This window comes from Amblyomma americanum, chromosome 3, assembly GCF_052857255.1.
Source record: "Amblyomma americanum isolate KBUSLIRL-KWMA chromosome 3, ASM5285725v1, whole genome shotgun sequence".
In the NCBI taxonomy this organism is placed as follows: domain Eukaryota; kingdom Metazoa; phylum Arthropoda; class Arachnida; order Ixodida; family Ixodidae; genus Amblyomma; species Amblyomma americanum.
Window position 1 is genome coordinate 156528290 of NC_135499.1, and position 13823 is coordinate 156542112.

Sequence of the window (13823 nt, forward strand, 5' to 3'; positions counted from 1 at the left end):
TCATGTATGCAAGCGTTCTAATTCTACGTACTCCATTGATAGTACTGTAGTGTCTCGGGCGTAGTCTTTAGGTGTTCATCTCACGGATAATCATTCATGGGCCAAGCACATTCAATTTATATGCGCCAAAGCTTCAAGATCACTTGGATACCTCAACCGGAACTTGCGAAACGCCCCTAATAACGCAGGAAAAGTGGCTTATTTAACAATTGTGCGTCCACAACTAGAATTTGGTTCACCTACGTGGTCCCCTTATCAAAACTACCTCATCAACATGCTTGAAACCGTACAAAATAGAGCCGCTCGTTTCATCACACAAAATTACAATCCCCATTTCAGCATCACTAAGATCACACTTGATATCTCCCTCGAACCATTATATATTCCTCGCTCCATCGCTCTTTTATGCATACTTCATAAATATCGACCCACCACCAGGCCATCTCCTTTGCCCCTTGAGGAGCCTTCACGCATGTCACGCCGCCTACATAATCAGTATAGCATTAAACGCATATACAGAAGAACCCAAGCCTTCAATTCATCTGCACTTCCACGTGCCATTGTTCTTTGGAATGATCTTCCCGACAGTATCGCATCTATCTGCTACCACCAACCATTCCAAGACCAGCTGCACAAACATTTTCTTTAACGACATGGCGTCTTGTTATAGGTTGCTGTGTCCCATAAGTTTTTTCTCCTCGTTGTTAGTGTATTATGTTTAGGTTTCTTGTGCTGTTTCAATAATTCGCATTTTTATTATGGGCACTGCTTTTTATTTAAATGTGTATTGGGCACACGCGATGCGTTCTTGCTACCTTTTATGTACTTTTTTGTTGCTCGCGGCGATGTATGTCTTGTCGCTACGATTTCAGCTTTATAATTATAATTGTTTTTACTTTCTTGTCTTGTACTCCGCGTTGTATTTAACACATTGTTCCTATCGTACTTAATCCGTTATTTTTCCCCTCCTTACTCAATGTCCTTCTGGGCCCTGTAAGGTATGTTGAATATATATATATATATAAATAAAAATAAGAAGATGAATCAACGCGGCTACCCAGACGTAGAGCACTTCTTGAAACACGTTTCTTTTACCAGTCAGATTTTCTGTGAGCGTAAAGCCCAAAGATAGCCACAACGCCAAACCGTCTAAAAACAGCCAGGAAACATTTTCAGTCGCCCAATTTGGCTACAAATAGCCCAATCAGGCAACACTGCCTCGCATCTCAACGGTAGGGTGGCTAGATCAACGGCATCAACTTCTATCAAAACCTGGCGCCTGATAAAACTACAAGATTATCACTGTTATCAGAAAAATTTTATACTTCGAAAATAAATCCAAGTAAAGAAATAATATGCTTAAATGAAATTTTAAAATATCAGTCAAAATATTAGCTGTTACCGGAGACGTCACAGAAAGCAGTTTGCCTATCGCGAGTTTAAACCACGAAAAGCTGGTGGCGGGAAGTGTATGTGTAGTACAGTACATGTGCGCTCGCTTTTTCAGTTTTTTTTCGTCGTCAGACGCCTTTCGCCGATAAGATGGCTCCTGTGGTTAACGAATGAGTATCTCGTGCATTTGTGGGTACCACTTGTTTTTTATCTTGTGCGAAGAACATTCACTACAAAACGAAGGAAGTAGTTTGCCACTAAGCCTCGTTGCCTCATCGTAGTGAATAAACTCATAAATCCTGTGAAAATTTTACTATAGACCTCATTACACGAAAAATTTGCACCATATAGGTTAGTGCTAATAGCTGCTATTATTTTAGCTGTTGTATTAGTGCACTGTGCGTGTGCGCATTTTGTACAGCGGATTTACGTATACATTCAATATATGTAGCATGTTGCTATGTGCCCCTTACAGTGAATGCATTGGAAGTACATTGCAGACACATTGTTTTTCTCCTTCATGCATGACGTGCACTTGTGACTTGTTAATTTGCATAACATGATGCCTGGTATAGATCATATTTTATGCATAATGACCAGTCAGCATTTATATTCCCAATACAGCACGTTACCTCTCTGAAAACTTAACTTGGAGAACCAAGCAAATAAAAATGTTGCTACAGGGATTTTGAGACTTATTTGAAGCCATGTCAGTATTTGTCATACAAAAACCGTGATAAACAATACCTAATATGGAGCATGTTTAGTGCACATAGACCTCATCGATTACTAGTGCACAATGAATTTTAATTAATTGAGATTGTAAGTTACGCTAATGCTTTCGCATGTACCTTTTATTTGTACCTAGAAATAGCAACCACCACTGTGACTTCACTTTCCAAAGTACTTTTCAACATGGAGGGCAACAGAATGCAGCTAACGTCACCTTGAAGACTGTTGGCATAAATCCCTGAAGGCTGTTATCCCATAACCACTTGCCTCAGTGTTTGGCTTCTTTCGAAAAATGAAATGCTGGCTTTTTAGAGCTTTTGGGATTGTTCGAATGGCAGAAGAGAGCAGTGTCTGGGTACTTTTGGTCACACCTACCTCTCATTCCCCACGAAATATTAAGAATATGAAAAAAAAATTGTTTTATGGTACAATCATCTGCAATGAATTCTATTGCGCACGGCATGATAAAGCAATGGCTTAAATATAATTTTCTTGTGACACACGGAAAGCATTCATGAGAGCAGAGCCGTATGCACTTTTTTTTCTATGTGACAGTAAGATGAGTGCCTGAATAAGTGTCATTTCCAGGGTCAGGAGGAAGGGTGATGGCTAGAGAATCGGCCCATCCTTTGTTGCCGGGCTTGCTGAACGCCCAACCTGTTATGCCCGTGACACATGGGCAAATTTAATGCCATCAAGTGCTTACTGCCTTAAGTTTTAATGGCATTCGAGCGTGGCCATACGCATAAACTTAATGGCATTAGCCTTACTGCCATTCGCGACCTGTAGAGTTTTCCACAAATGATTCGCCCGGGCAATGTGTACTCCCGTCTCCATTCCACACGCAGGAGAGCATGCAGCTTTGTTAGTAACAGCTTCTCAACCAGGAGTAAGTGGTCAATTCATAGCAATTCAGTCAGATGAAGCATCTATACTGCATTTTTGATGTGAAGGGCGCCATTGTTACCAGCACTTCTGATAGATACTCTTGTCTTGTGCGATGACAAGCGACTTTATGACTACTTTTTCGAATTGTCAAGCAAGACCTGCGGTATTTTCTGCGAAATAATCTTTATATTGCATTTGAATAGCATTCCCGAGATACTGTGTTCATTAGCACTCTTTATCTTTAGGTGAAAATTTTCACTGCCTTGCAAGCATTATCACCGTCATGACTTTCGTATAATGACATTAAATATGGATTGTAGTACGAACTCCGAACATATAGGCATTTCCTGTGCGCGTGTGGCACGGGTATTAGCCTTTACATAAGCCCGACAGGCTTAGCAGGTGATGAGAGATTGCCCACAGCGACATGTGAAGTATACATTAGAGTTGTAGGCAAAATGACCGCTATATTTCCTGCATGTAAATTCATGCCGATTCTTCTCTACGCCTGATGTCTGTAGGATGTCAGGTTCAGAACACTGCACCAGTCCGTGTCTGAATGCATCTGCAGGACTTCTGCTGGAGCAAAAAAAAAAAGGATGCCAAAAAAGTATGTCCGACGGTGGCACCATTGGTGTCCCAGTTGCGACATACGCATTCGGATCTTTGCTGGACGTCCGTAAAAAGTCTGTGGTCCAATGGGAGACCGCAGTCGTTCGCGCTTCGCACCAAATCACCCGAAAAAAAAAAACACGACTGACAATTGACTGAAGAACGGCCACTCACCTCACAAAGTCGCGGATCCAGCACATTATCGAAGTTTGCGAGGCCAATCCTGTGCAGCCAAACCTTTCGGCAAGCCGCGTTGCTTTTTCTGGACGGAATTACAAAAAAATCTTTTCCCACTGCCTCCTCGGTTGTTGCATCCATACGCGCTACAGAAGCTCGTCATCGCCGCAACGCGTAGACGTCGTCAAAGATGAAAAAACACTTCCCGCCAAAATTGTTGCGCAGAAAGAAAACGAAGAGCGATTCCTGCCCTCGACAATGGCGCCGGCGTCTGCTGAGGAGCAAAAAAGCGCGCGCTAACAAGTTGACCACGGCGCCTCGGCCCATGGGAGGTTCGATTATTCGGTGGCGCGCTAGGAGAGGAGGGAAGCCGGCAAGTTGAAAGCTTTGAGTTACTTTTACTGTGAGCAGAAATTAAAAAAAAAGAATTTCTAGAATATAGGGCTCGCGCAGAGCTTTGACTCGAGTTCTCACAAAGACCACTTGCACAGATTTGTGGGATTAGAACCACAGAAAACTTAATTGCTTGGCCCAACAATTGTGTGTGTTCGGTTGCCAACCAGGCCGTCCTTGGCCCGAGCTGGGCAAACCAGCTTAGGCTATGGTCGGGGTTGACATGGGCTAAATTTGCACGAGCCGATCACCGCTTGTCCTTGCCAGTCCAAGCTTGAGGGCCTCGGGCCATGCATATCCCGACCTTATTAATATAAAAATGAGTACACTACAATGGCAGCTGTGCAAAATACGTGGAAACTATTCACAGAGCCTAATTTAATAATAACAATAATTGGTTTAAAGGAAATGGCGCAGTATATGTCTAATATATCGGCGGACTCCTGAACCGCGCCGTAAGGGAAGGGATAAAGGAGGGAGTGAAAGAAGAAAGGAAGAAACAGGTGCCGTAGTGGAGGGCTCCGGGATAATTTCGACCACCTGGGGATCTTTAACGTGCACTGAAATCGCACAGCACACGGGCGCCTTAGCATTTTGCCTCCACAAAAACGCAGCCGCCGCGGTCGGTTTCGAACCCGGGAACTCCGGATCAGTAGCCGAGCTTAACCACTGAGCCACCGCGGCGGGTAGCCTAATTTGCATTTTCTGTAATTTAGACGAAAATATTAGGGGGACACACTTAAGCTATAGTGAACTACGATATTGGGTAGTGCGCTCACAGGAACGGCTCGGAGTGACCCCGCCGGTGTCGACCGGGCGCGGCGGCGTGTAGTGGCGCTGCAGGCGTGTTCACTGGGAGTTTGCATTTTCTGTAAGTTAGACGAAGAAAAATATTGGGGGACACTTAAGCTATAGTGAACTAGGATATTTGGTAGTGTGCTCACAGGCACGGCGGCGTGTAATGGAGCTGCACGCGTCTTTACTGGGAATTTGCATTTTCTGTAAGTTAGACGACGAAAAATATTTGGGGGACACTTAAGCTATAGTGACCTAGGATATTGGGTAGTGTGCTCACAGGCACGGCTCGGAGCGACCCCGCCGGTGTCGACAGGGTGCGGCGGCGTGTTGTGGCGCAGCACGCATCTTCACTGGTAAAAACGAGTGGCGCATTCGGCAGGCGTCGCAGTGGGCGTGGTAGCCACGCCGACGAATTGAATTATTACCGCGACATTCGCGTGGGTGTCGCCGAAATGGCTAAGCGACCTTGAATGGAACTTTATTTATGCCTTGTGCACATGTTTATTCATTCCTCAAAGGTTCACAAGGGACATTGCATGATGGAGTATTGCTGGAGATTGTCATACACTTCACACGGGTTGCACAGCTTTTTCTATTAATACTTAACGTCAATAGTAGTAGCATGTGGTGTAGCGACATTTGATTCATGCGAGGGACAAACGCGGAATTAAATGAGTGACGGCGGCAACAATTATTTTCATTCGCAAGGAGCCGAGATGCACAGAAAATAGAGGGGTAGGAAAACGACAGGTAGAACGAATTCGGCACGTATACACATATCCGCAAGCCATTTAGACACAACAGTAACAGTGACTTCATATTTATTTGGACAGCCACGCAGCCACTGCTATTAATTGAAATAAATGAGACAGATTTGTCGCCACTGCAAATATTTATGCTCGCTGATTTTGTCTCTTTTTTCTTCAACTTTTTATAGCACGTCACAGCAGCGTTAGCAACGGCTCAGTTTAAGGTGCTTCGCCCGTTCGCGTTTTTCTGCCTTTTTTGAATTATCTCATTTCACATAAAGAAGTGCAATCTATAGTTATTAAGTAAAACCTTATTACTTCTTCAGGGAGGTCTTCTGCATCAACGGGGCAACCAACTTCTTTCTGCAGTCTACTTCTAACCACTTCAACACATCATGAATACTTCCGGAATGCAATTCATTCCAGCTAAAGCATTCTGTGAAGAAGGTTTCAAGTTTCAACACAAAGCCATAAAGCTGTGCCGAAGGGTACAGCGCAGTCCTCTGTGGTCGCGGTATTTTTACAGCCTCGCAAGGAAACAGCTTTCATCGGGAAACTGCATTGTAAGCAAGGCTATGCATGTACATTTGGTAATTTGTCTTCAATACACACTTACGTGCAACATACTCTGCTATAGGTAGAAAAAAATCTAGAGTCGCTTTTTGCAACGTGTGCTCATCGTGGTCATGCGCTGGCATACAAGCTGAATTCTGTTCTTAATGGAAGGCCTTGACACTGCATTTGAAGGCTGCTTATCTGGGCGTGCTCCATCAAATCTGTCTTCAAAGTCTAGCAGATACTTTCACACTGTCCCAGGATGATTATACCTTGCGATACACATTTTATATATGAGCCCATAAAATGAACGGCAATTACCTAGGATTAAAAATTTGGTGAGTGTATGGTGCTGGTTGCATCCTGAAGTCTGCCTTATGATTCGATCCGAACAGATTCTCAACAGGATCTTGGCTAAGCTTTGAAATCATCAGATATCTGTACTTCAGCTTTTCTGTCAGGTATGCCAACAGTTGGAGTGTGCTGTGTGGGGTTTGACTCGGGGAGATAATAGTTTCTCCCTGCTTAATCGCGTCTGACACGATTCAAAGCCGCCCGGACCCCACCCCGTGATCGCGTACGCTACTGAGCGCTCGCCAACCACGGCGGGCCTTGCTCTGAGGGAACAAAGGAACGACACATTGGCTGACACAAACAGGCATTTATTGCTACAGCAACAATAACGCGAGCGACGCTGGCGCCCTCTCTTGCCAGTTAATGTAAGTGACAAGGGAATGCGTCCATCCTCGAGGTGAGACTGCTGCTGCACGGTGCCTCGCGGGAAAGGAAACACAGGGGGCTGCAGGGAAGGTCCCCACATCCCCCCAACCTTAGACCCACGTGCCTGAAAGTACATGCTATGGAGGAGTACCTCCTGGTCCTCATGTCCTTGAGGCACGTGTTGCAGCGGAGGTCACGCCGGCAGCATCCACGCAGTCTTCCGCGGTGTTCCGAAGGCGGCGTGAAGGTCTCCGCTGGGACGACTCGCATGGCCCGCGGACTACCGTGTCCGCCGGCCCGCGAATAGAAGTCCGGTGGGAAAACTGCAGGCCAGGATTCTGCAGTAGTCGCCAGGGCAGCAGCAGCCGGAGGTGACTGCTGACTGGTCTCGCCACAGCCGCCCCGGATGAATGCGGCGAACAGGATACAGGCCGCTCCGTCGCTGCAGGTGGCAGCGAGACGATGTGCACCGGACAGCAAGCCTGGGTGGCTCCACCGGATCTGCAAAATTGCCGAAACGCTCTCGGCGTGCCTTTAACGTAGGTCACGGGAGGGGAAACGGCATCCGCAAGGGCCTCGTGGCACAATGCCTAACTCGCTAGCAAAACGTGTCGGCGGCTGTGCAAACGCAAAGTTAGAGTGAACAAAGCCCTTTCTTGAGTTGAACGAGACTGCTCAGTTCTTGCGAGGTTACAAAAAAAAAACGGGCGGGCAGCAAAGTGCGCCCCCTCTCAACACCACGATCCGGTGGTCGCGCCTCTTCTGACGTGGTGCAGGCAGCTGCGCAAAGCATTAGGCCTAACTACCACTCCGACAACGACCGTGAACACAATAAAGACCCGAAACGGGTTACGTGCGCGCAGCCGCGAGGAGACAGCTTTGTGGGGTGGTCCTATCCCGCTCACTGCACAAAGTAGCTTCTGAGCGGTCGGCGCCCACCGTATCGGACGGTGTCGGAGCGTCCAGTGCCGAGCTTCAATACCAGCGAGCTCGTAGCGGCACCCGTGGCCCCAGGCCAACCGGCTTCCGGAGCCGCGACTCCCAGAGTCGAAAAAGGGACAGTAGAGAAAATATATATAGAAACTGGGAACACCCACGCGGCTTCCGTACTCACTCGCTTCGGGCTCGGCGACTGCGCGGGCGCTAGGCCTCGCGCTCCCGCGGTGCGGACCAAGTGATTCTCGCGAAGAAACTCCAGGGAAAAATGTGTTGAGCATGCCGAAAAGTTCAAACATGCTGCAGCGCAATACACCTCGCACTCAGAAAGCATGCCGCAGGTCCTAGCGATCAAAATTCACTGAAGCAGAATTGACATCTGAGCTAGTTGGTTTTTCATTTTCAAAAATTTTCAAGCGCTTGTGTGGTTTGGTCTCTCTTGTCTGTTGTCCTAAGTGCGCTTTATAATTTTTGAAGATCAAAATTCACTCTAGGCCTAGCACTTGTCAAGTCCGGAGAAAGAGCGTTCCTCGAACCGAACCGACAGTCGTCCAATGTTCCAAGAGCGGGCCCCACGTTGGGCATCAGATGTGGTGTTTAACCGAGCGATCGCCGACCACGGCGGGCCTTGCTCTGAGGGAACAAAGGAACGACACATTGGCTGACACAAACAGGCATTTATTACTACAGCAACAATAATGTCAGCTAGCAACAAGGTACGCTAATGAATCAAGGTCGTCCGACTCACCAGCAAGGTTCCGAGCGAATGTTCGCCCGCGCTAGGGCAAGGGATATACTCCGAAGACCGGACGGGACGAGAATACGGGAGCGGGTCTCTCCGTCGCTTCCTCGCCCCGCCGGCGAAGAGCGGAGACGCGAGCGACACGTCCCCTCACGCCGACATCCTCGCCGAAGCGCCCCATGCCCCCTCTCCCGCGCGCGGGCTTCAGCAGTCTCTCGCGCAGCGACGCTAGCGCCCTCTCTTGCCAGTTAATGTAACTGACAAGGGAATGCGTCCATCCTCGAGGTGAGACTGCTGCTGCACGGTGCCTCGTGGGAAAGGAAACACAGGGGGCTGCAGGGCAGGTCCCCAAAGCTGAAAATATTCAAACGAAGAATAGCGGCTGTTGAGGCGCTCAGAAAACCATGACCACTTTTTACAGGCCTCACCCAATTGTCAGGGAATGTTAATGTCTTCATACGTGAATGTCACCATACGTGAACAAAAATGTGAAGTGACCCCACGAAGCGCGCAAACCAGCGCAAAACTGCACGAAACAACAACGAGACCCGCCGCGGTGGCTCAGTGGTTAGCGCGCTCGGCTACTGATCCCGAATATCAGGGTTCGAACCTGACCGCGGCGGCCGCGTTTCGATAGAGGCGAAACGCAAAAGGCGCCCTTCCGCGGTGCGATGTCAGTTCACGTTAAAGATCCCCAGGTGGTCGCAATTATTCCGGAGCCCTCCACTACGGCACCTCTTTCTTCCTTTCAATCCCTCTTTTAAACCTCCCTTTTCGACGTGGTTCAGGTGTTCGCCGATATGTGAGGAAGATACTGCGCCATTTCATTTTCCCCAAAACCAATTTAATTGGATTTACAACAACGAGCCCGCAAGTTCGCACGCGGCGCAACGACAGCGACGGCAAATCCGACCGTGAAGTCAACAGTGGCGCCACCTCGTGTCGGCGCCGCGAAGCAGAAGGCTGTCGACAATCGCGGGGCCACCCCTCCCCATTGAGCCGCCGCGGAGTGAGCACACTACCCAATATTCTGGTTCACTGTGCTTAAGCTCTGCCTTTAAGGGTATAAAGTGATAGCGTTAATGGCTCCCTCCAGCGGTTCCTCTTCACAGAGTCACTGTTCTTTGTTCGCATTCGCACATCACAATTATCACAACACAGTTTCCACATTCTTGTCATAGCACTCTTTTACACTGCTGTTCACGCACATAATGTCGCTTTATACACGGTTTTATCGAACGTAGTTTGTCCTGGCAACACTGCGATTTAGCCCCAGAACACTTCCTGTTTGAAGAGGCCGCGCTTTTCGAGCAAGCAATTACTCCAGGGTACAGTGTCTAGAAGTGTATCCAGGATAAAAGAGAAGCATCGAAAGCTGCCGCGTCACCGGCGCCTTATCAAACACGACGCGGAACGCTTCCTTTGCCGCGCTGTCTTATCAAAACCAGCTCCCCCGTGCGTCGTCTGCATCAGCGCAATCCTTTGCAAACGCCGCGCCATTGATGCCCAAAGTGCTTTGGGGCTCTCACCATCAGCACCCATGTTTGTTTTTAAACGACAAAACCGTGTATATAGACACATTGATTAGTATACTCACTACACACACTCACATGGGCATAAAGGAGCGTTCCACCCGGCAGGTTCCGCGCTGAGAAAAACGTTATACTGCGCGCGCGCCATCTGTTGAGTCAGCGGCGTACATTAGATGGAGGGGGTTGTCCGGTGGCCGCCGTATGCAGGCACCACTGTGCCACGTCAAGCAAAGACCATGGCTGCGTTCCAATACTCTAGACGTCTAACAAGACGTCTAGTGTGACGTCTAGGAAGCAGTCTACATGTCCATGTATTGGAACTTGTCTACTGCTCACGCCGCCTCGCGGCATAATAATGTAACTAAAGCTTATGAACAGTTGTACTACTATTTTTCACAAAGTGAGCAATGACGATAATTAAAAACGTGTTTTCAACAAGTTTACACATTTCTTCTGCAATGACTTTGCGCGTAAACCGGACTGGTGGATGTGCCTATCGGTCAGTCTACTTGTAGCAGACGGGGCCGCTCTCCGAAGACGACGCTAAAGAGATATGCGATTATTCTTTTATTATTGATGCTCAACTGTACATGCTCCTCGAACGTGCTCGTTCAGACGGTCCTGTAAACATAAGAAAGAATACGAAAGACTGTAATCAATATGCGCGAAATGCGATACGGCTAATATACACTGCAAAAGGAAAACACATACGTGACATTAAACCTGCTGTCTGCCCTACGTGGCACTCGGAGACAGCGAGAGACCTAAATACAGCAGCGATCTTTAATCCTGCAAAGACTAAAATCAATTCGCAACATGCCGGTGTATTTGTTCTGAGAGTGTAGAGATAAAAAAGAATGCACGCGAAAGAGTTGATGCAACTAATACAGCAACAGAAGAACACATTTGTTAACCGTCACGCCAGCCGTCTGAACGCCCGTCGAGGAAACCAACGACAGCGACCAGTATTCTCTAAAATAAAGGTGCTAATTAAGATCCGGCATCGTCAGATGCCGGATCACGTAAACAGACCTACAGCGTCCGCTGCTGTAGCAAAGCTCTCAACTGCACGATTTTCTCCTGCGTGATTCACTTCTAGGAATCGCACGTCCACGAAGATTAATTAGCCACTAGTTTGCGTACCAAATAACATAATAGAATGACTCACATTTTTCCTTTCCTATACTCCGTGTACAGTCCGTCGCCCGCAAGAGCACGACTCGCTCATCCGCGTACATCAGCTCCGCCATCTTTAGACAGCAAGTTAGCCTGCATCGATGTGGACTTCGGCGAAGCAGTCTTATGAGACTGCTTCGCCGAGAAATGGAACGCGTCCCAAGATGGCGGCTGTTTGGCTAGACGTCTAAGTAGCCGTCTACTTGGGAGTATTGGAACGCAGCCCATAATGGGGGCTTCTCGACAGAACACCGACGTCGCCTTTGCCGCTGAACGGGAGCCTAAACCAGAGGGGTGAAGCTTCGTGTGCCTCCCAGCGGCCACGAATTACAGACGGTAGCGCCAATTCGTCCTTCAGTTACGTTCATAGCGTTTGGTGTACGAGTTATCTCAATGACAACGGACCATCGAAATACGCAGGCGCGGGGGGTGCTCGCATGGCATCTGCTTCACGCGCGGACTGGTCCAAAATCGGGCCCGCTAGGGTAGGTGGGCGGATGTATCGTCGTCCGTCTGCTGCGCGCGGTCGCGCGTCGTGCTTTACTTGGGTTTTCGTACACCCTTTCTTTGCTGTTGTGGCACGTTACAATTGATTGCGCTTCTGGTGAACAATGGCAACCGCAGCGCTGGACCGATGTACAGAGAGCAGATAACCTTTTTCATGGCTTTATTGACACATACATCCTTCCCGTTACTTTCAGTTAAAGAAGATATATTTCTCAAAATACACGACACGTCTACGTTACACTTCGATAATGTGTGTCCACGCACCAGAGGTGTTAAGTTTATCTCAAACGGCGCAAGTGACATTAGTACATCATTTCTTGCACCATTCACGCAATATATATGGGATAATTCCTGCGTAATTTTCACGCAGTACAGAAGGATCAGCCAGTGCACAGTGAATGCACGCAATTTTACGCATGCATGATATACCTTACAATCATAGACAATTGCAAAAAGAATGTTTAGTTTTTACGTAAACGCGAGAAAGCAAACCACTATCACGCAATGGCCTTCACTCTCCATGATGATATATGCGACACCAATAAAATTCATTTAACATAGGGTTGTATAATCGGTTCCCACGATGTTCCGACTCTTGCGGACCAAACCCGATGACTGCTTCAACAGCAGCGACTAAATCATTGTTCATGATCCATGGCACCGAAATGAGCGGTGGCTCCCGAGAAAGCGAGCGCAGGTAGCGGTTCCCGTCGTATCTGTGCGGGTCTCGCTGCACTATTAGCAATTTCGAAGGTTACGAGCACAAAACGACACAATATCGCAGTCGTCGCAGCACCGACATCACTAACACATGAAGGAACACGACGCCAAAGTGTCTGTGACAGGCACTGCAAAGCAGGCGACAGCGCCCGAGATAGCGCGACTGACGGAGTTCGCGAAACACACACAAAGGATGCGTGGCGGTTGCAACGGCTTTGCGGGTCAGAAATTCAAAAGGGATAAAGAGAGAGAGAGAGAGATCGTTTCTTCTTTCAGAACCTTCTCGTGGTTAGATCTTGTCCTTGAATACGGCGCTAGCGATAATTCCTCCTTCAGTTGCGTTCACAACGGATGGTGTACGGAGGTACGGCTTCAGCGGAGGTTTTTCGGTGTGCCGGGACGGAAGTGGCTCGTGCTTTCCTCCCCCTGCCTTAACGCTGCCGCTGTAAAAAGGTCTGCTGCTGATTACAATGGAGTAGCGTAGCTGCTTGGCTCAGTTCCGACATATTTTCGGATGAAATCTGAATAGCAATAGTATCACAACGATGTCACGAAGCTAGGCTATGTGTAACGAGCTTCTGCGGCACGCAGATAATGCTGCAAAAACTCTGCACGAGTCAGAAGAGGTCTGTCCTGTTGGAGCCAGTGACTCGCGCGTTAAGCAATATTATTTCATTCAGTTATGATTTTGTGGTGGCAAAAACGAGCATTGCAAATGAGCGGACCACGTTGCAGGATATCTTCTATCAGAAAAAAACAATAGAGTGCCATCTTTGTCGCGAACTTAATGCAAACGTAATGAGACGTGTTTTTTTCAGGCACACGGTCATGTTGCATGTGCATCATGAAGGTGACACATTTCGTAAAGTTTTGCCTTCTATTGCACGTACGATCAGGATAGCATTTCGCTTTTAGACCAGTGGTCGTGTCCTACTTCACCACACAATTCTCTAAAAATTTAACCGACGTGGTTGGTGGTCAGCAATGGCCCGATGTCGGCCTTTATTTACTTGCCTACGCGTCGGTGACGAACTTTTGCCAGGTGTTTGCAAGTGGTCGGTTGTTTGCATTTTGCCAACCACTGGCCGACAAGGCAGTCGACCAGCCTCCGCCCGACGCTGGCCTCAATTATCGGCTGAGCGCATCGGCTACCAACTCAAGACCGGCGACTTACTAACCATTGGCCATTAGCCA

At 48.0% G+C, this 13823-nt stretch overlaps 1 long non-coding RNA gene across 1 annotated transcript; it reads right to left on the reverse strand.

The window, feature by feature from the left end:
• Window positions 1-10775: 10775 nt before the first annotated feature.
• LOC144123403 (uncharacterized) lies at window positions 10776-11596 on the reverse strand. Its single transcript, XR_013313083.1, has 2 exons — window positions 11395-11596; window positions 10776-10847 (listed from the first exon to the last, which is right to left on the reverse strand). It is a non-coding gene; the product is annotated as an uncharacterized LOC144123403 (long non-coding RNA).
• Between the last annotated feature and the right edge of the window lie 2227 nt (window positions 11597-13823).